At 41.5% G+C, this 27458-nt stretch overlaps 1 long non-coding RNA gene and 1 pseudogene across 2 annotated transcripts in view; both read left to right on the plus strand.

Annotated features, from left to right (window-relative positions):
* LOC129050399 (uncharacterized) overlaps positions 1-17974 on the plus strand; it is a 38112-nt gene extending 20138 nt beyond the window's left edge. Inside the window, exons 7-9 of one of the 2 annotated variants that reach the window (XR_010137371.1) lie at positions 11012-11126; positions 17029-17350; positions 17496-17974. This is a non-coding gene — a long non-coding RNA (uncharacterized LOC129050399). The remainder of the gene's footprint in view (positions 1-11011; positions 11127-17028; positions 17351-17495) is intronic. The other variant, XR_008513987.2, reaches the window with a different exon arrangement.
* Positions 17975-23257: 5283 nt separating this feature from the next.
* Positions 23258-27458, plus strand: part of LOC129050379 (putative HERC2-like protein 3) — a 32613-nt pseudogene continuing 28412 nt past the window's right edge.

Genomic DNA, 27458 nt, shown 5'->3' on the forward strand with positions numbered 1-27458 from the left:
GGGCAGGGGTCTCCCCTCTCTGCTTGGGTGTTGGCATCTTCTCCAGGACATCACCTACAGTCCATTTGTTGACTACTCCCAGATTTGAGTCTCTAGCCCTGAACACTCTGCTAAGATCTGGATCTATATTTACTGAGGGTTGGTGGAGTGGGGAGGAGCTCCATGTTTATGTTCAGTAGTTAGTGCAAATCTTAGTGGTTAAAACAGAACTAATTCTCATTCCTCTTCTGTTCCCTCCCTTATTTTCCCTTTCACATTTGATTTAACTGATGTGATTTGAAATAGTTTCTTTTTAAGTCAGGGTCTCACTCTGTTGCCCAGGCTGGAATGCAGTGGCACCGTCACGGCTCACTGCAGCCTTAAACTCCCCAGGCTCAGGTGATCCTCCCACCTCAGTCCCCTGAGTAGTGAGACTACAGGTGCGTACCACCACGCCTGGTTAATTTTTGTATTTTTTGTAGAGACTGGGTTTCACCATGTTGCTCCGGCTGGTCTCGAACTCTGGGGCTCAAGCAGTCTGCCCACCTTGGCCTCCCAAAGTGCTGGGATTACAGATGTGAGCCACCATGCCCTGCCTGAAATAATCTTAAAGACTGTACCTCCCTGTCTTGACTTCGACTCTCATCCTTTCTTTTTTGGACCCTTGGTAATAGCCTTTTTTGTTTTGTTTGAGATGCTGTCTCACTGTGTCACCCAGGCTGGAGTGCAGTGGTGGGATCTCTGCTCACCGCAATGTCCGCCTCCCAAGATCAAGCAATTCCCTTGACTCAGCCTCCCACGTAGCTGGGACTATAGGCGCATGCCACCACACTCAGCTAATTTTTTGTATTTTTAGTAGAGATGGGGTTTTGTCGTGTTAGCTAGGATGGTCTTGATCTCCTGACCTCATGATCCGTCCGCTTCAGACTCCCAAAGTGCTGGGATTACAGGTGTCAGCCACCGCGCCCAGCCAGTAATAGCTTCTTAATTCATCTTCTCTGTTTCTGTTTTCTGAAACACTTTAAGACGCAGATCAAGTGTCATATTCCCTTGAGTGCCTAAAGATAGTCTGTAACTCCTGCAGCACGGCCCACATGGGGCTGTGAGTTCTGGCCACTGTTAGCCTCTTATCATGTGCACTGTGGTAGGGTTTGGACTGAACCCCAGTGCACGTATTCACTGCCCTCCTCTGAATGAGTAGAAGAGTCAAACCTTTCCATTCACTGGTTAAACTTCAGGGGCCCTGAATGCTTTCGGCTTCCTTTTTAATTTTATTTTTTATATTATTTTAATTTTTTAAATTTAAATTAAAAAATTTTTTTGATAGGGTCAGCCCAGGCTGGAGTACAGTGGAGTGATCTCAACTCATTGCAGCCTCTACCTCCTGATCTCAAGCAATTCTCCCACCTCAGCCTTCCAAGTAGCTGGGAGTACACGTGCGCCACCACCCCTGGCTAATTTTTTGTATTTTTGGTAGAGATGGGGTTTTGCCATGTTGCCAGGGCTGGTTTTGTACTCCTGAGCTCAAACAGTTCACCTGCCTTGGCCTCCCAAGTGCTGGGATTACAGGTGTGAGCCACCATGCCCAGCCTTCTGGCTAATTTTACAATTTTTTTGTAGAGACAGGGTCTTGCTATGTTGCCTAGATTGGTTTTGAACTCCTGGGCACAAGTGATTCTCTTGCCTCAGTCTTCCAAGGTGCTGGGATTAGAGATGTTAGTCACTATACCTGGCCAGGGCTCACTTTTTAGGAAGGAGTTTACCTCTCCCCCACCAGCTGATATTTTTACCAAAAGTCATATGTTTTGGTTTCAAGTATGTTTATGGCAGTTATCCTGTTAGTGATGTGAACAGAAAAAATAAGAGTGCTGAGAGAAAGCTGTTCCTTCTACAAAAACTGAAGGATGCTGGCTTGCTTGCTGTCGCTACAGAACAAGTTACCAACCACAAATTTGGCAGCTTGTAACAACAAGCATTTACACTCTCACAGTTTCTGTGGGTCAGGAGTCTGGCCATAGCTTAGTTCTGTCCTCTACTTCAGGTTTCACAGACTGTAGTCAAGATGTTGGCTAGGGCACACTGTCACCTGGAGCTCAGGTCCTCGTTGGTAGAATTGGATCCATTGTGGTTGTGGGACTGAAACCCTGGGCCCTTGGAGGCTGCCCCTCCCTACAGGCAGTTCATTGGCTGCATGCTTCTTCAAATTGGAGACCACCTCTTCAGGACGGTGCAGGGGGATGGAAAAAGGGAGAGGCAAATGGAAATCAAAGAAAAGCATAGTGGTTATATCAGACCAAATAGATTTCAAGACCAAAACTATAAAAGGAGACCAAAAAAGTCATTATGTAATGATAAAGGGGCCAATTCAGCAAGAGGCTGTAACTATTATAAATATATGTGTATATGCACTCAACACTAGATCACCCAGATACATAAAACAAATATTACATCTAAAGAGAGAGATAGGCCTTAATACATTAATAGACGGAGGCTTCAACACTCCACTTTCAGCATTGGACAGATCATCCAGACAAAATTAACAAAGAAACATCAAACTTAATCTGCACTGTAGACCAAATGGATTTAATAGATATTTCTAGAACATTTCATCTGATGGCTGCAGAATGTACATTGTTCTCTTTAGCACATGGATCATCCTCAAGGTTAGACCATATGTTAGGCCACAAAATAAGTCATTAAAAATTCAAACCTTGATACTAAAAGCAGACAAAGACACATCAAAGAAAGAATACTACAGGCCAGTGTCTCTGATGAATATTGATGTAAATATCCTCAACAAAATACTAGCAAACCAAATTCAGCAATACATTAGAAAGATCATTCATCGTGACCAAGTGGGGTTTATCCCTGGGGTACAAGGATGGTTCAGCATATGCAAATTAATCGGTGCGATACATCGTGTCAACAGAAGGATAAAAACCATGTGATTATTTCAATTGATGCTGAAAAGGCATTTGATAAAATTCAACATCCTTTCATGATAAAACCTCTTAAAACTGGTTATGGAAGAAACATATCTCAACATAATAAAAGCCATATATGACAGACGCACAGCTAGTATCATACTGAATGGTGAAAAACTGAAAGCCTTTCCTCTAAGATCTGGAACATGACAAGGATGCTCAGTGTGGCCACCGTTATTCAACATAGTACTGGAAGTTCTTGCTAGAGCAGTCAGACAAGAGAAAGAAATAAAAGGCCTTCACATTGGAAAGGAAGAAGTCAAATTATCCTTGTTTGCAGATGATATGATCTTATATTTGGAAAAACCTAAAGACTCCAGAAGAAAATGATTAGATCTGATAAATTCAGTACAGTTGCAGTATACAAAATCAACATAAAAAATCAGTAGCATTTCTATGTGCCAACAGTAAACAATATGAAAAAGAAATTAGAAAAGTAATCCCATTTACGGTAGCCACACATGAAATTAAATGCCTAGGAAGTAACCAAAGAAGATCATTACAAAGATCTCTGTAATGAAAACTCTAAAACGCTGATGAAAGACATTAAAGAGGACACAAAAAATGGAAAAATATTTCATCTTCATGGATTGGAAGAATCAATATTGTTAAAATGTCCATACTACCCAAAGCAATCTACCAATTCAGTGCAATCCCTAGTGAAATACCAATGACATTCTTCACAGAAACAGAAAAAAAAAATGCTAAAATTCATGTTGAACCACAAAAGACCCATAATAGCCGAAGCTCTCGTAATTAAAAAGAAACAAACTGGAGGAATCAGATTACCTGAATTCAAATTATACTACAGAGCTATAGTAACCAGAACAGCATAGTACTAGCATAAAAACAAACACATAGACCAACAGAACAGAATAGAGAATCCAGAAACAAATCCGCACATCTACGGTGAACTCATTTTTAACAAAGGTACCAAGAACATACACTGGGGAAAAGACAGACTCTTCAATAAATGGTGCTGGGAAAACTTGATATTCATATGCAGAAGAATGAAGGTAGATTCCTGTCTTTTGCCATATATAAGTTAAAAAAATTATGTTAAGTATCTTCTCTGATCACAATGGACTATAACTAAAAATCAATAGCAAGGAATTTTGGAAACTCCACCAACACATGGGAATTAAACAATATGCTCCTGAATGACCAACAGGTCAGTGAAGAAATTAAGAATGAAATTAAACAATTTCTTGAAACAAATGGCAATGGCAATACAGCATAGGAAACCTGTAGGATATAGTGAAAGCAGTACTAAGAGGAAAATGAAAAAAGTAGAAAAACTTCAAATAAATAACCTAATGATACATCTTAAAGAACTAGAAAAGAAGGAGCTAACCAAACCCATAATTAGAAGGACAGAAATAATAAAGATCAGAGCAGAAATAAAATGGAGTTGAAATGAAGAAAATAATACAAAAGATCAGTGAAATGAAAAGTTGGTTTTTCTAAAAGATAAATGAAATTGACAAGCCTTCAGGCAGGCTAAGAGAAAAAGAAGACCCAAATAAATCAGAGGTGAAAAAGTAGGTATTACAACTGATATTGCAGAAATTCAAAGGGTCATTAGAGGCTGTGAACAGCTATATGTCAATAACTTGGAAAACCTGGAAGAAATGCATAAGTTTGCAGGCTGGGCGCGGTGGCTCATGCCTGTAATCACAGCACTTTGGGAGGCTGCGGCGGGTGGATCACTTGAGGTCAGGAGTTCGAGACCAGTCTGGCCAACATGGTGAAACTCCATCTCTACTAAAAATACAAAAATTAACCAGGCATGGTGTTGCATGCCTGTAATTCCAGCCACTTGGAAGGCTGAGGCACGAGAATCACTTGAGCCTGGGAGATGGAGTTTGCAGTGAGCTGAGATCATGTTACTGCACTCCAGCCTGGGTGACAGAGTGAGACTGTGTCTAAAAAAAAAAAAAGAAAAAAAGAAATGGATAATTTCACAGGCACATCCAGCCTTCCAAGTTTGAACCATGAAGAAATCCAGAACCTGAACGTAACAGTAGCAGGTAGTGAGATTGAAACTGTAATAATAAAGTTTTCCAGCAAAGAAAAGCCCGGGACCCAATAACTTCACTGCTGAATTTTACCAAACATTGAAAGAAGAACTATTACCAATCCTAGTGAAACTATTCTGAAAAATAGAGGAGGAGGGAATACTTCCAAACGTATTCTAAAAGGCCAGTGTTACCCTGATATCAAAACCAGACAAAAACATAATCAAAAAAAAGAAAACAGGCCAGTATCCCAGATGAACATTGATGCAGAAATACCCAAGAAAATACCTGCAAACCGAATTCAACAACACATTAAAAGATCATTCATCATGACCAAAGTGGGGTTTATCCCAGGGATGCCAGGATGTTTCACCATATCCAAATCAATCAGTTTGATACATCATATCAGTAGAATGAAGGATAAAAAACCATATGATCATTTAAATTCATGCTGAAAAGGCATTTGATAAAATTCAACATCCTTTCATGATAAAAACTCGAAAAAAACTGGTTATAGAAGGAACACACCTCAACGCAATAAAAGTCATATACAACTGACGCACAGCTAGTATCATACTGAAAGGTGAAAAACTGAAAGCCTTTCCTCTAAGATCCATAACAAGACAAGGATGCCCACTGTCACCACTATTATTCAGTATAATACTGGAAGCCCTTGCTAGAGGAGTCAGATAAGAGACAGAAAGGCCGCGTGCAGTGGCTCACACCTGTAATCCCAGCCCTTTGGGAGGCTGAGGTGAGTGAATCACTTGAGGTCAGGAGTTTGAGACCAGACTGGCCAACATGGTGATATGCTATCTCTACTAAAAATATAAAAATTAGCTAGGCGTGGTGGCGGGTGTCTGTTGTCCCAGCTACTTGGGAGGCTGAGGCAGGGAAATCACTTGAACCCCGGAGGTGGAGATTGCAGTGAGCTGAGATTGTGCCGCTATATTCCAGACTGGGCTACAGAGCAAGACTCCATCTCAGAAAAAAAAAAAAAAAAAAAAAAAAAAAAAAAGAAGAAATAAAGGGCATCCAAATTGGAAATGAACAAGCCAAGTTATTCTTGTTTGCAGATGATTGTTATAATTGGAAAAACCTAAAAACTCCACTAAAAAATGATTAGAACTGATAAATTCAGTAAAATTACAGGATACTAAATTAACATACTAAAATCAGTAGCATTTCTCTCTCTCTCTTTTTTTTTTTTTTTTTGAGATGGAGTCTCACTCTGTGGCCCAGGCTGGAAAGCAATGGCGCAGTCTCGGCTCACTGCAAACTCTGCCTCTTGGGTTCAAGCGATCCTCCTGCCTTAGCCGCCTGAGTAGCTGGGATTACAGGCGCCTGCCATCAGGCCTGGCTAATTTTTGTATTTTTAGTAGAGACGGTTTCACCACATTGGCCAGGCTGCTCTTGAACTCCTGACCTCAGGTGATCTGCCTGCCTCGGCCTCCCAAAGTGCTGGGATTACAGGTATGAGCCACTGTGCCTGGCCAAATCAGTAGCATTTCTATATGTCAACAGTGAACAATATGAAAAATAAATCAAGAAAAATCATTCCATTTATAATAGCTACAAATAAAGTAAAATACGTAGGAATAATCCTAACCCAAGAAGTGAAAAGATCTCTACCACGAAAACTGTAAAACATTGATGCAGAAAATTGAAGGAGACACACAAAAAAGGAAAAGATACTCCGTGTTCATGGATTGGAAGAATCAATATTGTTAAAATGTCTGTACTACCCAAAGCAATCTACACGTTCAATGTAATCCCTTTCAAAATACCAATGACATTCTTCACAGAAATAGAAAAAAAAATCCTGAAATTTACATGGAATCACAAAAGAGACAGAATAGCCAAAGCCATCCTGAGCAAAAAACAAAACTGGAGAAATTGCATTACCTGACTTAAAGTTATACTACAATCACTTCCTAGTCTTTTTTGGCTTAGATCAAGTGCAAAGTTTACTAGAAAGGTATACCAAAACAGCATGGTACTGGTATAAAAACAGACACATAGACCAATGGAACAGAATAGAGAACCCAGAGACAGATCCATACATCTACAGTGAACTCACCTTTGACAGAGGTGCCCGGAGGATATATGAGGGAAAGGATAGTCTCATTGATAAAGGGTGCTGGGAAAATGGGACACCCATATGCAGAAAAATGAAACTGGACTGCTATCTCTCACCATATACAGAAATCACATCAAAATGGAGTAAAGACTTAAACCTAAGACTTCAGACTATGAAAGTGCTAAAAGAAAACATTGGGGAGGCTCTCCAGGACATTGCACTGGGTAATGATTTCTTGAGCAATACTTCGTAAACACAGGCAACCAGAGCTAAAATGGACAAGTGGGATCACATCGAGTTAAAAAGCTGCACAGCAAAGGAAACAATCAACAAAATGAAGAGACAACCCACAGAATGGGAGAAAATGTTTGCAAACTATCCATCAGACAAGGGATTAATAACCAGAATATATAATTAGCTCAAGCAACTCTGTAGGAAAAAAATCTAATAATCCAATGAAAATGGGTGAAATATTTGAACAGACATTTCTCAAAAGAAGATATACAAATGACAAACAGGCAATATGAACAGGTGCTGAACATGGTTGATCGTTAGAGAAATGCAAATCAAAACTACAACGAGATATTGTCTCTCCCTAATTAAAATGACTTATATCCAAAAGACAAGAACAAATGCTGGCAAGAATATAGAGAAAAGGGAACCCTTGTGCACTGTTGGTGGGAATGTAAATTAGCACAGCCATTATGGAGATTAGCTTGGAAGTTCCTCAAAAAACTAAAAATAGGACTATCATATGATTCAGCAATCCCACTGCTGGTAGGTATATACCCAGAGGAAAGAATATCAGTATGTTGAAGAAATATGTACTCTCTCATGTTTACTGCAGCGCTATTCTCAATAGCCAACATTTGGAAGCAACCTAAGTGTTCCCAGCAGATGAATGGATGAAGAAAATGTGGCATATATACTCAATGGAGTACTATTTAGCCACAAAAAAGAATGGGATACTGTCGTTTGCAACAACATGGATAGAACTGGAGGTCATTATGCTAAGTCAGGAACAGAATGTCATGAGCCAGACCCAGAAAAACAAACTTTGCATGTTCTCACTTATTTGTAGGAGCTAAGCAAATGAAAGTAATTAAACTCATGGAGATAGAGTAGAATGATGGTTATCAGAGACTGGGAAGGATAAAGTGGGGGTGAAGTGCAGATGGTTAATGGGTATAAAAATGGAGTTAGATAGGGCTGGGCACAGTGGTTTACACCTGTGATCCCAGCTCTTTGGGAGGCCGAGGCAGGTGGATCATGAGGTCAGGAGACCCAGACCATCCTGGCCAACATGGTGAACCCCATCTCTACCAAAAATACAAAAATTAGCTGGGTGTGGTGGTGTGAGCCTGTAGTCCCAGCTACTCGGGAGGCTGAGGCAGGAGAATCCCTTGAACCCGGAAGGCAAAGGTTGCAGTGAGCCAAGGTCGTGCCACTGCACTCCAGCCTAGTGCCAGAACGAGATCCGTCTCAAAAAAAAAAAAAAAAAGAGTTAGATAGAATATATAAAATCTAGTACTTGACAGCATTACACGGTGACTACAGTCAATTTATTGTCCATTTAAAAATAACAGTATAATTGGATTATTTGTAATGCAACGGATAAATGCTTTAGGTATTGAGTACTCCATTTACTGTGATGTGATTATTACGCATAGTATGCCTGTGTGAAAATAGCTCATGTAACCCATTTGTATATATACTTACAACTAGTGTGTATCCACAGAAGTTAAAAAAAAAAAAAAAGATGGGCAAACATCTGTGCCTCTTTTGATTAAAAATGGCTTTTTTTTTTTTTTTTTTTTTTTTTTTTTTGCCAGACAAGGGAGCTTCTGTCACATATGCAGTTTTCAGAATGGATGCCTTCCCCCAGTGTCTGAAATGCTCCCTTTTCCTGTTGTGGGAAGCCTTTTCTGACTCACAGATGTTAGCAAGCAAAGGCGTTTTTGATTTTGATGCTCACAGATATTATAATTATTATAAATTTAGCCAGGAGTCCCTATCAGTCTTTGAGCAGCTGCTTTTTTTTTTTTTTTTTTTTTTGAGATAAAGTCTTGCTCTGTCACCCAGGCTGGAGTGCAGTGGCATAGGCTCGGCTCACTGCAACTTCCACCTCCTGGGTTCAGGCTCTTCTCCTGCCTCAGCCTCCTGAGTAGCTGGGATTATGGGCACCTGCCACCATGCCCAACTACTTTTTGTATTTTTAGAAGAGGCAGGGTTTCACCATGTTGGCTAGGTTAGTCTTGAACTCCTGACCTCAAGTGATCTGCCCACCTCAGCCTCCCAAAGTGCTAGGATTATAGGCATGAGCAACCGCACCTGGACATTAACAGCTTTTTCTTTGAGGAAACAAGATATTCCAGGCTCATCTTTGTCTGCCCTAGCCCTTGAATCTATTTATTTTCCCAAGAGCCCTAGCATCTTTTATTGGGAAATGGTTCTGAGAAACCAAAATCTGGGTGCGTGCTGTCCGATTGCCTTTGATTCTAGTCCTTTCAAAAAACAGAGTAGGCAAATATATTCAAAAATAAAGTTCATAGCTTTCCAATTTAACTTGTTTTTCAAAATTTCTATGATTTTTTTCCTCTTTTCCACTGGAAACCTTAATTTTTTTTTTTTTTTTTTTTTTTTTGAGATGGAGTCTCACTCTGTTTACCCAGGCTGGAGTGCAGTGACATAATCTCGGCTCACTGAAACCTCTGCCTCCTGGGTTCATGCTAGTCTTCTGCTTCAGCCTCCCGAGTGACTGGGATTACAGGCATGCACCAGCACACCCGGCTAATTTTTTATACTTTTAGTAGAGACGGGGTTTCACCATGTTGGCCTGGCTGGTCATGAACTCCTGACCTCAAGTAATTTACCTGCCTTGGCCTCCCAAATGCTGGGATTACGGGTGTGAGCCACCATGGCCAGCCTAAAGTCTTAATTTCTAATAACATTTAATACTTTATCATAAACATGTTTTGTTGTATTTACATTGCTTTATTGTGCAACATGAAGTAGTTCTAAAATTGTGACAATATTATCAATACCAATAAATAAAAGATTTTATTTTTCATTATAGTATATTCTATTAATGATATATAGTTCAAAAGTCCCTTGACCTACTTTTCTTTGTATATGCATGGGTTAATTTGCTTGTTGCCAGTTGTAGGTTTTGCTTTTTTATGATTTAATTTTAATTTTTGAGGATGAAAGTCATGTATGTTTCAGAAGTAAAGACTTATAAAGTATACTCACAATGTTGTTGCTTTTTCTGGTCCTGCTGCCTTTGTCCATGTCCCCTCCCCATTTCCCCAAAGGTAGTCATTGGTACTTGCTTTTGGTTTATCTTTTCAGAGCACATGCACGTGTGTGTGTTTGTGTGTCTGTCTTTTTTTTCTTTTTTCTTTTTTTTTTTTGAGACCGAGTCTCGCTCTTGTCACTCAGGCTGAGTGCAGTGGCGCGATCTCAGCTCACTGCAACCTATGCCTCCTGGGTTCAAGTGATTCTCTTGCCTCAACTTCCTGAGTAGCTGGGATTACAGGCACCCGCCACCACGCCTAGCTAATTTTTTTATATTTTTAGTTGGGACGGGGTTTCACCATGTTGGCCAGGCTGGTCTCAAATTCCTGATCCCAGGTGATGTGCCCTGCTCAGCCTCCCAAAGTGCTGGGACTACAAGCATGAGCCACCTCGCCCGACCATGTGTTTTTTTTCTTGTATGTTACATAAGAGGTAGCATAGTATTTACACTATTATGCACCTTTTCATTTATATTTCTTGAATGACTTCCATGAAATGTAAAATGATTAAGTCATTAATTCAGTAAATCATTGATTTTATTACCGAATGATTGAATACATAAGGGGGATTGAGATTTTTTTTCCATATCATTCTTTAAAAATTGCAATGTGAGTGTGAGCACTCTGTAAGCTTATCTCGTTTATCATTGCCAGCTTGTATTCTCAAGAAATGGGCTGTGTGGTCTGTGGAATGAAATGGTTAAAGATGGAGAAATTGTATACACTGGAACCGAATCAACCCAGAATGGAGAGCTCCCTCCTAGAAAAGGTAAGGGACTTTAACTAGTGTTTTTTATTTTGTAAAGACCATTATAAAATGCATTTTATAGAAATTTTGTAATGTGCTATAGGAACAAGTGCTTTGAGCTTAACTCTTTGAAGTTTTGCTTTTTACTTTGGAGATTGTTGTCTAAAATGGTAGTTAATACAAGCTGCCTGGATTTTATTGTTTTATGTGATTTGAAGGCATTTTTATTGCAAAACCATCTTGCTGCATTTGTGGTGTTCTTTGGGGGTGCATTAAACACTTTTTGGAAGCCTTTGGCCTGCAAGGAAATGCCATTGAACAATGTTATTTAGCATTGTAATTTTGAATGCTCAATAATACTATCATTAGGTTGTTCATAACAGTGGCTGTGTTTCAGAGTCCCCATTGAGGTTTAAAAGAAATGAGTGCTTGTATACACCCTAAACTTGTTGAATCTGAAAAGATCCTTGGTTGAGAACCATTGTTGAAGTTTGTTGGTCCCCCTACTTGAGAGTCATCAATGTGGATAAAGCTACCAGTTTAGAAAGTATTTATTCTAAGTTGAAATAGCTCAGTTGGGAGAGCGTTAGACTGAAGAAAGTATTTCTTCTTCTTTTTTTTTTTTTTTTTTTTTTTGAGATGGAGTCTTGCTCTGTCACCCAGGCTGGAGTGCAGTGGCACGATTTCGGCTCACTTCAAGTTCCGCCTCCCAGGTTCACGCCATTCTCCTGCCTCAGCCTCCTGAGTAGCTGGAACTACAGGCGCCCGCCACCACACCCGGCTAATTTTTTGTGTATTTTAGTAGAGATGGGGTTTCACTGTGTTAGCCAGGATGGTCTCGATCTCCTGACCTCGTGATCCACCCGCCTCAGCCTCCCAAAGTGCTGGGATTACAGGCATGATCCACCGCACCCGGCAAGTATTTCTTCTTCTTTTGTGGAATGAATTGGAATGGTGTCCACTTGAAAATACATGGGGACCAGGTGTGGTGGATCATGCCTGTAATTCTAGCACTTTGGGAAGGCTGAGGTGGGCAGATCATTTGAGGTTGGGAGTTTGAGACAAGCCTGGCCAACATGGTGAAACCCAGTCTCTACTACAAAATACAAAAATTAGCCAGGCATAGTGGTGGGTGCCTGTAATCCCAGCTACTTGGGAGGGCAAGGCAGGAGAATTGCTTGAAGCCAGGAGGTGGAGGTTGCAGTGAGCAGAGATTGTGCTACTGCACTCCAGGCTGGGCGACAGAGTGACACTCCATCTCAAAAAAAAAAAAACAAAAAACACAAAACAAACCATGGGAAAAAGTATTAGTCTCCCTTTTCAGTTTCAGTGTCAAGCAGAGTTACCCGTGTTTTTTTTTAATTTATTTTTTATATTTGTTTGAAAACATTCATACACACACACACAATAACTGACGTGTACAGTGAGTGGCTGCAGACCCACCTCCATGTTCTGCCACTGTATTTGGCTCCACATCCTGCTGTCTGTCCATCTACTGTTTGTCTCACCTAGCTCCTTAGACACTCATGTATGTAATTGATTCTAGTTCAACTTTGTTTTTGACTTTCAGGTAAAATTTATATATAATGAAACGCATCTATTTTGAGTTTACCATTTCACAAGTTTTGACAAATGTAACCTGTGTAACCCACATCTTTATCATGACTCTTGCTCAGAAAGTTCTCTGGTGTCCTGCCCCTTCTTCCCAGAGGCAATAGCTGGCCTGATGTTTCTCCAGCATTGACAAATTGTGCCTGTTCTAGAACTCCATAAATAGAATCATGTAGTCAGGTTCTTCTGTGTCTGGCTTCTTTCACTCTGCGTAGTGCTTTTGATTTTCATCTTTTTTTTTTTAAACAACATATTGGGTTTATATTTAATATAGCACTTCTCATCAGGAGGTGTTACTCAGTTAATATAAAGTTTTTTTTTTAACATTAAATCTCTTTTCTATGTCAATGTCTATAGTGTTTTTTTTTCCCTTTAACATTAAGTCTTTTCTCCATTTCAGTATTAGATACACTGAATACATTTTTCTAAATGATTTTTTTTCTTCCCAGAGATAAATGTTTCCCTTTTTAGCTGACTATTGGATATCTAAATACAATATTAACTTGGGAGATGACAGAAGTCTAATAAAATACAGAGAACAGACTCGGTGATTTAGGAGGCAGTGATTACAACTGAACAGTGGTGATTTCCTAGGATTCTGGGCAAAATCCATTTGTGTACCAATTTGTTCCCATTTCATGGAAACAACTCAGAAAGTAAAACTCTCCTACTTACTAATTCTTGGAAACTTTCAGACACCAAAGCTTACATTTAGTTTCAGTAGCACAAAGGTTTTCAGGGTGAGGTTTCATTCATTAGGCCCTTCAAAGTCACATCTGTTCAGTTTTTTCTTTTGTGCATATACCCACAAGCAAGTACAAATGCCTGTAATACTGAGAACCACACCTTTTAATGAGAGAGCAGTTGCATCACTGGCTTCCACTGCCTTGACAACAGGCAGCACCAAAAGCAGTGACATGAGGACTAAGGACACTTGTGTTGAAACTGAGGTCATGATGTTGGGATCTTGAGGGCTGAATGTTCCAAATAAATGGTATATATAGAGAGAATTCTCTCTGACTTGAAATTTTCCCTTTCTGGACCTGTGGATGCTGAGGCTAAGAGTGTCCACATGACAGTGTCTTCCAAGACAGGAATCAGCAACCTTTTTTTTTTTTTATTGTATCAGTAATTCATTCTGTATATTTTTAAAAGTTTTAACCTCTTCTTCCTAGCCCTCCAGTATTTGTTTATAAATTAAAACATTTCCCAAAGTGTTTTCTGTGAAACAATAGTTCTAAAAGGTGCTCTAAGAAAAAAAGCTAAGTACATGGCAAAATCCAAAGTATATGTTTTATTCATTATATTTGATGAATTTTTTTGTTTTTTCCTCTTCAGAGGGAGTCTTGCTCTGTCGCTCAGGCTGGAGTGCAGTGGCATGATTTTGGCTCACTGCAACCACTGCCTCCTGGGTTCAAGGAGTTCTCTGCCTCAGCCTCCTGAGTAGCTAGGATTATAGGCACCCTCCACCATGCCCAGCTAATTGTTGTATTTTTAATAAAGACGGAGTTTCACCATCTTGGTCAGGCTGGTCTTGAACTCCTGACCTCATGATCTGCCCACCTTGGCCTCCCAAAGCGCTGGGATTACAGGCATGAGCCACCATGGATGGCTCACATTTCATGAATTTTTTTGTCCTTTGTTCTTTTAAAAATCATGGTTAGAAAGCAGAGCGTAATTGTTCTTTATGTAGATCCCAACTGATTCGGGGTGTTAGGGAGATGTTTTGACATTCAATAAATGTTTTTGTTTTCCATTATTAAGACTATGAATATTTTATCTTATTTTCTGAGACAGGGTCTCAGAATTTGTCAAATGTGTAAAATTTATAGCCAGATGTAGGGTAGGGGTGGCCTACTTTCTCTAAAGGGCCAGATAGTAAATATTTTAAGGTCTCAATGGACCCTATGGTCTCTGTCATAGCCATGGGACCTTGCAGCTGTAGTGCCAAAGTAGCCACAGACAATACTGCGTCAGCGGGCAGGGGACGTTCATTCTGTAAAGTTTATTTATGGACACAAAAGATGAAGTCCTCAGAATGTTTGCAAGTCACAAAACACTGTTTTCCTTTTGATTGTTTTTCAATTATTAAAAAATATAAAATACGGTGGCCGGGCATGGTGGCTCACACCTGTAATCCCAGCACTTTTAGAGGCCGAGACAGGCGGATCACCTGAGGTCAGGAGTTCGAGACCAGCCTGGCCAACATGGTGAAACCCCATCTCTACTAAAAACAAAAAATTAGCCGGGCATGGTGATGCATGCCTGTAATCCCAGCTCTTCGGAGGCTGAGGCACGAGAATCACTTGAACCTGGGAGAATCGCTTGAACCTGGGAGGCAGAGGTTGTGGTGAGCCAAGACTCTGTCTCAAAACAACAACAAAAGTAAAATACTTTCTCTGCATTCAGACCATACACAAAGAGGCTGTGGGCTGGGTTTGGCAGTGGGCTGTAGTTAGTGACCACACACACACAACACACACACACACACACACACACACACATAGGGCAGAGTGTGGCATTTAGAGCCAGCACCTGTGTTCTCACCTGAGCTGTGTTCCTGGCTGGGTTCTACTCTGTATTCTGTGACATGAGGTGTCTACCTTGGTAAACTGGAGGCTGTTTTAGCTTGCATTCCCACTGGCAATCTGTCACGTTTCTGTTGCTCTGTGTCTTTGTTAGCACTTGATGTTATCAGTGTTTTTCAATTGAGCCATTCTAACAAGTCTAGTGGGATCTCATTGCGGTTTTAATTGCACTTCCGTAATGGCTAACGATGCTGAATATCATGTTCTTCTTTGCCACTCTTGTATCCTCTGTGAAGTTCCTGTTCAGATCTTTTGCACAGAAAAAGCTGTATCATGGAACCAGTAAAATAACCAAGGAGAGGTTGATTAAAGTTCTGTTTATAACCCTAGAAGATTCCTGCCCTAGGGATATGGGATGGCTGAACATAGGACACCGACATTGCACAGATGAGATAGCGGTTTATTAGTCACACATGCTCACAGCCCTGGGGGTGGGGGACACCGCATGCCACATGGGGGCTGCACTTGGGAACAGAGTGAACCACCAGGGGCTGTGGGAGACATATTTTGTAGTAACAGGAGGGTGAGGTGACCTTGCTTCCCATGGGAAGATGTGATTGGCTTGTTTGAATATCTCTGGGCTGGCAGGGATGAGCAGGCTGGGGTCGGGTCTCCATGATAAGGAGGTTGTTTGGCTTTGGGATCTTACACCTGAGAGCAGAGCTCCAGGGAGACCTTGTGGTTAGGCTATTGAGGCCTTCTTGATTTTACCGATCTCAAGGCAGCACATAATATTTGGTCTTAATTTCAGGCCACACAAGACATTCTTCTATATCTACTTTCTGTGGCACTTTTCAAAAGGTTTTGTCCTTAGTGTTTAGCAGCTGATTATGATGTGCCTCGTCATGGCTTCCTTTAGGATATATCTTGTGTGGGCTTTGCACAGATTCTTCAATCTGCCTAGGTTTATGTCATTTGCCAAACCTAGGAAGTTTTCAGCCATTAGTTCTTTGGATATTTTTTTCAGCATTCACCTTTTCTCTGCTGTTATTAACCTGTGGGGTCTGTGCTAATTCTAGGTAGTTAGTTTCAGAATTGAATTGCACTGTGGGACACACAGCTGGGTGTCGCAGAGAACTGGAGAATTGCTTGGTGCAAAATTCCATACATTTGGTGTCAGAAATGTTGTAAACAGAGGACCTGTTTCCTTAGAGATTTTTAGATACTCATTATTTGTAATCTGGATGGGATATCATGTCTTTCACCGACTGAGATACATTTTTCTAATTATGTTGTTTAGATGTTTAGTCACAGCCTTCTGTGATGGAAGGTGTTTAGACTTCAAGGTTAAGGTTATTTCTCTCTTCTCTTCACTTACTATGTAAGGAGTTTTATGACAGTTGTTTTTGACTGAAACTTTACATTCAGTGGCCTAAAGTCATTTTTCTCAGCTTTTCCTTTTTGTCCCAGTGCTCTTGAATTATGCTATCAGTGACAGTGCCCCTGCATAGCAGTGCTTCCCGGTTGGCAGTGGAGTAGGGCCTTGTAAAGAGTTAAAAGATTTTTGAATTGTACTCCTTTTCTACACCCTCCATTTTCCCATGGGTACGCAAGCACTGGGACTCACTGGATAAAAGCAATTGGTGTGAAATTGAAGTAGGTAAATATCAAAAACTAAGTTTCTCAGTTGTGAAATCTACTAGGAAGTTAATGAAATATCATTTTGGAAGACACACTTTAAATAATTTGATATATTGGTTTCTTTTTTTTTTTTTTTTTTCCAGATAGAGTCTTGCTCTGTTGCCCAGGCTGGAGTGCAGTGGTGCCATCTCAGCTCACTGCAAGCTCTGCCTCCCAGGTTCACGCCATGGTCCTGCCTCAGCCTCCCGAGTAGCTGGAACTATAGGCGTCCACCATCATACCTGGCCATTTTTTTGTATTTTTAGTAGAGACAGGGTTTCATCGTGTTAACCAACATGGTCTCCATCTTCTGACCTCGTGATCCACCCGCCTCAGCCTCTTAGAGTGCTGGGAACACAGGCATAAGCCACCACTCCTGGCCGATATATTGGTTTGTTTATGAAAATTATACTGGATCTGTTAGAGGTATGATTGATGTATTTTATTTTTAAGTTGTCAAACATACAGTTAATGATGTGTGTTGTAACTTTTTGGGGAGGGACATTTGCAGAGACTAATGGTATGGCATTCTGAAAAGCGATTACAGATTAAAAAAATTTTAATTCTGCAGATGATAGTGTCGAATCAAGTGGAACAAAGAAAGAAGATCTGGATGACAAAGAGAAAAAAGATGAAACTCCTGCACCTGTATATAGGGCCAAGTCAATTCTGGAGAGCTGGGTATGGAGTAAGCAACCAGATAATCTTTGATCAGAGATAGAAATTAGTGTAGACATTTTGCCTCCAGATCCTCAGGTGGTTTTAGAAATTGGTTCTCTAATTCTGTAGGAGGAGGTTGATACTGGTATAGTCTTACACATCATTGAAACTGGAAAAGATAGCTATTCTTCTGCTTATGTTTTGGATAATGAGATAAATTATTTCATGCTTCACACACTTGGAGTATGTCATCTACTGTAATATAGTATCTGAATGAACACTTTAAATAAAATACATTTCTGTAAGTTAATTGTATACTTTAAAAATCTCTGAAAAATTTGAGTAGCAAGTCTCAGAAACTTGATTCTAAATATTAAAAATATATCCTTCCTTGGGAGGGAGTGTGTAGTAAACATGTTAAGTGTGATTGTAAGCATACTGTCTTTCTGGAGGTCGCTTTGTTCCTGCATCCACTGCTTTCATTTCAGGGATGTTCATGGAACACCAGGCACGAAAGGGCCAGAAGCATCCCCCTGCAGGACCAGCACTTGGCCCTGGCCATCCTGCTGGAGCTGGCTGTGCAGAGAGGCACGTTGAGGTGAGGGCTGCCGCAGACTGGAAATGCTTTGGGGAAGCACCTCTGTGTCCAAATACCTGTTGCGTTGTGTGCATTTCACTAAATCGTGTGTGACTGCAGCAGATGTGGTGCTCTGTAACCAGAGAACCATGTCCCAGAGCTCGCTCTCTCTTTACCTTTTCTTCTCTTCCTCTTTTATGCTCAGTTTTCTAGCCTGGGAACTGTTCTTTTTTTTTTCTTTCAGTTTTTCTCATTTAATTATTTTTATTCCATGAATTTAAGATCCTAGAAGTTCCATGTAAACGTGCTCTTTGAGCTTCTTAACTGGTCTTTCCTATCAGCAGAAGGCAATGTCTTATGCTAAAGTCTCGGTGTCAATTCAGTGATTTAATTACCACGGCTTTACTTTCAATTCCTTTAATATCCCAAGTATTGCTTCACTTCTATCTAGCTGTTTGCTTTTACTTTTGATCAACCATGAAGAAAAGAAGTTAATCTGTTTTTACAAGGAATAAATATGTTTTCTCCTTTAGCCAAATGTTGTCTGCCATCCTGTTGTTGCTTCAGCTGTGGGACAGCGGGGCACGGGAGACTGACAGTGAGCGTTCTGCCCAGGGCACCAGTGCCCCACTTTTGCCCTTGCTGCAAAGGTTCCAGAGCATCATTTGCAGGAAGGATATGCCTCACTCCAACGGCGACATGTACATGAGTGTCATGATGGAACTTTGTGTGTAGGTGGCACTTGAGTCTACTTATTTTTCTTGCAAGACCAGCGTGTGTGTCCCTGGCAGTGTTTTTCTCTGGCATGTGTGTGTTTGGTGGTAACAGCAGTGAGTCAGATTAGACAGGTATAGGAGGTCACTTGTTTGTGGAGAAGACTCGGATCAGTGAGCACCGACTTCCTTGTCAGCACAGAACCAAGCTTGAAACACGCACTTTTAAATCAATACCAGAAAAGAATGACGAAAAGAGCGGCCTGCTTTGTTGGTCCTTCCTATGTACTGGGCTCTGTGAAGGGCATATCACTTGAGCTGTCACTCTGTTTAGTTCCAGCTCCCCCCTTAAGAGGTGTGGACGCCGAGCTGGGGGAGGAGCAGGCGTGTGGGGCCCTGGGCCTAAACCTCCAGGACTGCTGGTCTTTACAGGTCAAGTACAAGTTGGATTTTGCATCTTTTTGGGAAAGTCTTAGGCATTTCAATATCATGCTTTGGTTTAATTTTTCTATTATTTGGCAGTCTTTAAGCTAATGATAATAGGACTCTTCTGCCTTTAGAAGAATTAGAACTATGATTTAATTTGCAAATGAAAGTCGGCGTTCTCCAGAGTGGGCAATGTTTAGATTAAAATAAAGGTTTTGGTTTTAGATTTCAAGGCCAGCTTGAGATGCTGTGCTGGGTTCCCACAGAGGTGCTTCTGCCTTTCTCCAGGGGTCCTAGGCCTGTAGGGTGGTTTGCTCATGTTAGTAATCTGTGTGGATTCAACTTACCTGTGGTATCATAAATGTATACACGCACAGTCAATGTTGTGTACATGTATACTGCAAATTTAGACATTTACACAGTTTATATGCTGCACAAATACATAGCTGTATAGTATAACTGTATCATCAGCATTGTCATTTGATGGGTCAAATGAGTCAATACCAACATATAAAGAGTGGGTAAAGGCTAACTGTGTTACTTTAATTTTTCCCACTATTTCTGAATGTTTGTTGACTTTTCCTTTCTAGCTTTTGTCTGGCCCTCTGAGCCCCAGTGAGAGTTTCCTGAGGTACCTCACCCTTCCACAAGACAACGAGCTTGCCATTGATCTGCAACAAATGGCGGTTGTTGTCACGGCCCTTTTAGACCATCTGGCTACACCCTGTAGTTGCCTTTGCCGTATAGCTCTCCAACATCTCATAAGGTGTGTGTGGAAGAACCCTGTTCTCCATGTGTTTTGTAGCTAGTACCACTTGTAGGTTCTCATCCTGGGCCTGTGTGGAGACTTGCTTTTTCTGATATTGGTAGGGGGAGCTGGCCTGTGGTTTTTAAACATGTTTGCAGTTGAAGGTGTTATCCGTGTTGAGAGTGAATGATGAGCAAGCTGAGGCACACAGGCCTGGGGACCCAACCTGGGGGCCCAGGTTCCAGGTTCAGGTGGCACAGTCCCAGAGAGCTCCCCTTTATCCACAGTCCCAGGCCCTCCCACCTTCTGCAGGGGGTTCCACAGCCTTCTTCATACTCTGAACGTGGGCTGTGTTAGTATGTAATGCTGGTTATAGCAGTCACAGTATAATTATATATTATATCTGTTATGTAATAGTAATGGTAATAGTAGTGATTTGCACGTGTGGAGCACCTGTAGGGTGCAGGCCCGCTGAGGACCTCATGCACGCTGTTGTATCTCATTATGTCAATGAGAAAACTGCTTTTGCTAATGGTAGTGAACTTTGTCAGTGTAGAACAGTAATCCTAGTTTTGAATGCAGATTTTGCTAACATTTTATTTCTAGTATGAAGAGCATTTATTTTGTTTTACAGTCATTAAAAAAAAAAAAGGAATACAGTCACGTGGTTCAAAAATCAAACCTAGGCAGAGACACGCTGTCGCTTCCCCGCCCACGCCTTCCACCCATTTCCCACCTGCTGCCTCTGACTTTTCAGTCTCCTCTGTAACCTCCTTGTTCTCTGGAATGAGTACGCTAGTGGTAGCATGTTGCATTACTTCTGTTGCTTGTTTTTTTTTACTAACCATATATACTGGAGTATTTTATCAGAGTGTCGCTCTTTGTGTTTATAAAGCAGCTTAGTCTTCAGTGTATGGATGTGTCTTTTATGTATCTTTCTTTAGTGAGTCTCTTATTGGTGGACACTTGGGCTTATTGCCACAGTGTTGCTATACAAATAGTGCTGAGGGTCGGGTGTGGTGGCTCATGCCTGTAATCCCAGCACTTTGGGAGGCCAAGGTGGGTGGATCACCTGAGGTTGGGAGTTTGAGATCAGCCGGGCCAACTTGGAGAAACCCCGTCTCTACTAAAAAATACAAAAGTTAGCGGGGCATGGTGGCTCATGCCTGTAATCCCAGCTACTCGGGAGGGTGAGGCAGGAGAATCGCTTGAACCTGGGAGGCAGAGGTTGCAGTGAGCCGAGATCGTGCCACTGCACTCCAGGCTGGGCAAAAAGAGTGAAACTCCATCTCAAACAACAACAACAACAACAATAACAAAAAACACAAATAGTTCTGCAAGGCCTGACCTGGAACATGTGACCTCCATGTGTGCACGCATGTGTGCCTGTGCACATGCACAGGTGGGGATGCATCTAGTGTGGGCTGGTTGTCACCAGATTGCTCCTGTACGTCTTGATTTCTCTCACCACCGATAGGGCTGCTGGCCTCCCAGCCTTGTGTGTGGGCTTTTGGGATTTTGCCTGCTAAGGCAGAAAGTGGTGACTTCGATATAGTTTGAGCGTTTTAAAATATATTAGTATTTAAGGGCCATTTATACTACTTTTTAGTGGGCTCTGTTGAAATGCAATGGAAATGGAAAAATAGCCTGTTCAGTTGCTTCATCATATCTGTTAAATGAGGTAATACGGCGTGGTACGAGATGGGGTTTCACTGTGTTAGCCAGGATGGTCTCGATCTCCTGACTTCATGATCTGCCCGCCTCGGCCTCCCAAAGTGCTGGGATTACAGGTGTGAGCCACCGCACCTGCCTGATTGGATTATTTTAAAGCATAACTCTGTCTTTAAAATATTTTAAGGCATTTTACCTCTTAATGATAAGGATTTTAAAAAAAAAAACCCTACAATATCATTATCCTGTTTTATAAGATTAACAGTGATTCCTTAATCTAACATGCTGTCCATGTTACATTTTCCTGGACTATCTCAAAAATGCCTTTTTTAGATGGTAATTTTGAATTAGGACCTGAGCATGTTCTGCATATTGGCATTGCTTAATATATGCTTCCAGTCTCTTTCCCCAAACAGCATGGCTCCAGGCCCTCCTCTCCCTGTCTCTGATCATACCGTTTTCTTTTTCAAAGAAGCAGGTTGGTTATTTTGGAGAACTTCACATTTTCTGAATTTGGTTGATTGCATTCTCTTATTCTAGACCAACATGTTCTTCTGTTAGTTCCATTAATCTGCTGGTTAGATCTAGAGGTTTGGTTGGATTTGAATTCAGGCTCATTAGGGCGGTGTTATGTCTGGAGTCATGCTGCATGCTTTCTGTTGGCTCAGGAGGCCTGTAGTGCTTGGTGGCTCCCGCTTTAGTTCTGTGAAGCTAGACCAGGGAATTCATGTGTTGCGTGTCCTCTATAAAATCCCCACCAACCTTGCCCTCTGCTGTCTGGTTAGCAGGAGGTACAATGTGTACAGGAAGGACATAGTCTAAGCTTGACTTCTTGAACTGCCACCTCCCTTTAACTATTTTTCATAATATTGAGTTGGTATCCTAGCACTTGCATAGGTGACCACCACTCAGGTTTTCTTTTTTTGAGTATTTTTATGAACTAATAGACTTTTATTGATTTGGTGTTTCTTTTCTTTTTTAGCTTTTTCCCTCTAATATACACATTTAAAGGCATAAATGCCCTCAAGCATGCATTTAGTTGTATGTCACCAATTATGATCTGCAGTATTTTGATTATTAATTGAACACATTTTCTAATTTTCATAGTCATTTTTTCTTAGAATTTTGGGTTACTTATGAGTGTATTTTATAATTTTCAAATATGTGGATGAATATTTTTATTTTCTGTGTATACAGTCATTTTTATTTTATTTTGAATGAATTTTTGAAAACCTATTTCTAATTTAACTGCATTGTAGTCAGCACACATGCTCTGTAACTTTATTTCTTTGAAATCTGTTGAGATTTGCTCTGTGGCCTGGCATGGCCCAATTTGATACTCATGCTGCCTAGATTTTTTTTAAAGCATTCTATATTTAATAGAATTTGTATGTGTGGTATTAGTTTCAGAGCTAGATATGTATTTCTCCCATTGTGATTGTGGATTTTTTTATTTCTGCTGTAGTTCTTTCACACAGTTCTTTTCATTTTACCTATTGATTGATCGATGGACTGATTCTGGTTTCTGTATATACAGAGTCATTTTTTACAGGTCAGAACTGTAGAAATAATGAGGAAGTGACACTTATACGCAAAGCTGATTTGGAGAACCATAATAAAGATGGAGGCTTCTGGACTGTGATTGACGGGAAAGTGTGTGATATAAAGGACTTCCAGACACAGTCGTTAACAGGAAATAGTATTCTTGGTAAGATTACACTTCTTATTTCCTGGTTAAAAGTTAACAGCCTGTATCATTCTAAGCAGAGTATTTGGCTTATAAATGATTTCTTTAGTTTTGTGCCAGCCCCCGCATACTTTAATGTATCGGTGGCTTTGGTGTCTGTCTTATCAACAAATTGAGCACATTTGAAGAATTTCCTTTCATTATGCATTTTTGTTTTAATACTTGGAACTCATTTCAAGTTCTGAGTTGGCCCAGGCAACCCTGGGAGACAGTGGGAGGTCATTATACTCTGGAAACCCTCACTTTTGAGTTAAGCACCTAACTTATTTCCTACTCACTATTTCTCCTATAGCTCTCCAGGCAAGCTGAATTGAACTTATGTTGCTTTTTCCCTTTTTGTTTCAGCTCAGTTTGCAGGGGAAGACCCAGTGGTAGCTTTGGAAGCTGCTTTGCAGTTTGAAGACACTCGGGAATCCATGCACGCGTTTTGTGTTGGCCTATATTTGGAGGTGAGGCTGTATGCCTTGAGTGATGCAGAGGATAGCAGGGGATACCCTCTGTGTGTTTGTGATAGGAATATTTGGATCTAGAAGTACTGATATCTGAGTCTGTTGGGGGGCATTAGAGATAAATATAAAGATCCTTTAGAAGTTTTGTCATAAATGAATTTACATTTATTCTTGTTGAGATCTGTGATGTACTGGTCTTGAAAGATTGTTTTTTAAATGATCAATTGTGAGAAATATAGACAGTGTTCCACAAGAAAAGAGGTTAAACTTTGGTCTTATGTAGAAATTTGGAATGGCTTATTATCTTGAGGTATGTATTTTTTGGGAAGAACTATGTACAAGTGTAATTCTTTACAATAGAAATTTGTCCTTACTATGTATTCACAAACACATAGAATTTATATATTGGGATTAGCTTTCTAGGTATCCACAAGTAATAAAATGTATTAAATGCCATTAGGGCAGGGCTTAAAGCATTTTATGAAGGGGAGAATTAACTTTGCTGTAAATATCTTCTGTGACTGGAAAAGTTGAACTCTTGCTTTTTTCAGATTTTTGTTAGAATAAATTTCATTTCCTCTACATGTGTGGTCACAGTCCACTAATACTTGTCATCGAATACTTGTCATAGTTTTGTTGCCCAGTGTGTTCTTTGTGCATGTAACAATTCATTATACTTTCTGAAGCGTGGTGTACAGTCACTTTGGAAACTGATTCCTAAGGAATATTCTAGCCAAATCACGTATCTGTGCTTTAGTTTTTCTGCAGTAGGGCTGTGCGGTTGCTGCCTGCTTTATTGGGCATGTGGGTTTATGTGGTATCTGCTGTTACTTGGGCACAGCAGCATCAACTCATTACACGATGGAGAGGCAGAATGCCCAGAGCACCCCTGGGCTCACATGGCGGTACAGTTGCAGGACAGAGCTGTCCTTTTGGTTTTATGTTTTTAATTAATTCTGTTTCCTTAGATTGATGATGGAATTTATTTTTCCAGCCTCACCAAGAAGTTGTCACCATACCAGATCTGGGGAGTCTCTCTTCACCTCTGATACACACAGAGAGGAATGTGGGCCTGCTTCTCGGATTACATGCTTCCTGTTTAGCAATGAGCACACCGCTGTCTCCTGTCAAGATTGAATGTGCCAGTAAGAAAATTTTTGCTTTTTGCTGATCAGCAGATTATTTTTTTTGAACTGTAAGTGCCATTAAGAATGGGAGAGGGCCAGGCACAGTGGTTCCTGCCTGTAATCCCAGCACTTTGGGAGGCTGAGACATGTGGATTGCTTGAGGTCAAGAGTTTGCGACCAGCCTGGCCAATGTGGTGAAACCCCATGTCTACTAAAAATGCAAAAATTAGCTGGGCGTGGTGACAGGTGCCTGTAATCCCAGTTACTCGGGAGGCTGAGGTAGGAGAATTGCTTGAACCCAGGAGACGGAGGTTGCAGTGAGCCGAGATCGCGCCATTGCACCCCAGCCTGGGTGACAAGAGCGAGACTCCATCTCAATAAAAAAAAAAGAGAGGAGGATTCAACACAGTTGATGATGATAAAAATAATAATAATAAGGATAGTGAGACTGAATCAGGTAGAAACAGCTGTGAGTGGCTGTCATTTGCCCTCATGGTCTGTTGCTGCAGAGGAAGCTAAAAAGTGTGCAGGAATGTCTACCCGTCTACCCTGTGGTGTTCTCACGTATTGCAGCCTCTGCCTGATGGGCTCAGCATGCCTTTTTTCTGCCTGCGTGCCCAGAAATTGCACAGAATGTGGATCAGCTGTCCTCTCAGGGAACAGCATTCTACTTGAGGACTGCGTTTTTACCAGACCAGGCTCAAGTCAGTTATAGTTCAGGATGGCAGCCTTTGTAACCACCTAAAATAATAAGCTTCTTCCTGTCTCCTAAGATGGGTTTACATTTTCCTTCATGTAGTTGTGCATTTCCCATCTGTCTGTCTGTCCGTCCGTGTGAGCAGCTTCTGTTGAGCAGTTGCCTGGTGCCGTTGCCATGCGAAGTGTACAGGATGCAGTGATGGATAGGACATGCCTCTGCTTTCTGGTGCCGTTACCATGTGAGGTGTTCAGGATGCAGTGATGGATAGGACACGCCTCTGCTTTCTGGTGCTGTTACCATGCGAGGTGTTCAGGATGCAATGATGGATAGGACACGCCTCTGCTTTCTGGTGCCGTTACCATGCGAGGTGTTCAGGATGCAGTGATGGATAGGACACACCTCTGCTTTCAGCTGCTGCTTGTCTGATGAGCCAGCATTCTAAGCAGGTCACGTTACAAGGTGGTGAATGGTGAAATGGAGACGTTCATACGTGATTCTGGGAGAAGAAAGGCTTCACATTGGCAGCAGTCCTGAAATTGTGTGAGGGAGCATTCTGGGCAGAAAACACAGGAGTGTCAAGGGCACTGCTGAGAGGAGCAGGGCTTTCCTGCTGCTTGCGAGAGTGGGTGTGGCAGAGGCTTGCGGGGAAGGAGGATCTTGGTGTCCACACAGCCCCCTGTTGGGTGGACCTTTGTGCAGTGCTGGGCTGCCTGTGGTGTCCTGTGAGGTGTCTGCTTCCCTCCCTCCTCCTCAAGGCTCATTGCTTGCCAGAAGATGGGCTTTGTTTAAATTGGCAAGGAGGGCAGGGCTGGCGAGCTCCAGGGCAGAGGGTGCCATGGGCCCTGGCAGGTGGGTCCGATCCACAGGAGGCTCAGAGGCTTATCTTGCAACAGTAAGGAGGGGCTGTCCTGTGCTTAAAGAGAGAGGGCCAGAGAGAGTCGGCATTGGATTAGTGTTTCAGAAGAACGAATGTGGTGGGTTGGGGAATGCTCCTGAGTGCTCTAAAATCTAAATGTCCAGTAAAAGAACACTAAGTGCATGCCCGCTTTGATTGCTTGGATTTGGAGCAGTATTTGATAACACAGATCGTTACTAGAGATCTGTAGTGGTGCACTCCCTCAAGTTGCCATAAGCAGTTGTAATTAACATTCGCACTGGCCGATCCCGTGCCTTGCACCACGCACAGGTCTCCTTTCCAGTCCATCGGCCCTCCCATCTCCAAGGATCTATCCTTCATTAAAGATTGTGTGTTTGTTAAATATTTTCTCCTTTTTGTTCCTTTATAAGGGCTCTAGGAATACGTAGCTTACCCTGAGGATGTAATTCTTTGTAGAGACCCTTCAGAGGTGCTGTTCCCTGCCTGGATACTCAGCGTCTGGGTCTTATTCCTCATCTTAGCTCAGTTGTTGCTTCCACAAGTCCCTTACTGACCCTCAGAATAGCGGTGGTCTGTCTTCCAGTCTCCCTGGTACCCCCATAGTCATCCGTTGCACATAGTTTCAGACTCGAAATCCTGTGATTAATTGTGTCAGTGGTGCCCTTTGCTGCCCTCCCTGTTAGAATGTGCAACTCAGTCTTCACGTGGCATATGTGGAACCAGGCAGCTGCAGGCAGAGCACAGGTATCCAGAGAATGTTGGACTGGAACTATGATCCTGAGTTCTGATGCCATGCCTGAGGTGTGTGGAATCACCAGAAAGTGTGTTCACGTAGATAG

The sequence above is a fragment of the Pongo abelii genome, chromosome 16 (assembly GCF_028885655.2).
Source record: "Pongo abelii isolate AG06213 chromosome 16, NHGRI_mPonAbe1-v2.0_pri, whole genome shotgun sequence".
Lineage (NCBI taxonomy): Eukaryota > Metazoa > Chordata > Mammalia > Primates > Hominidae > Pongo > Pongo abelii.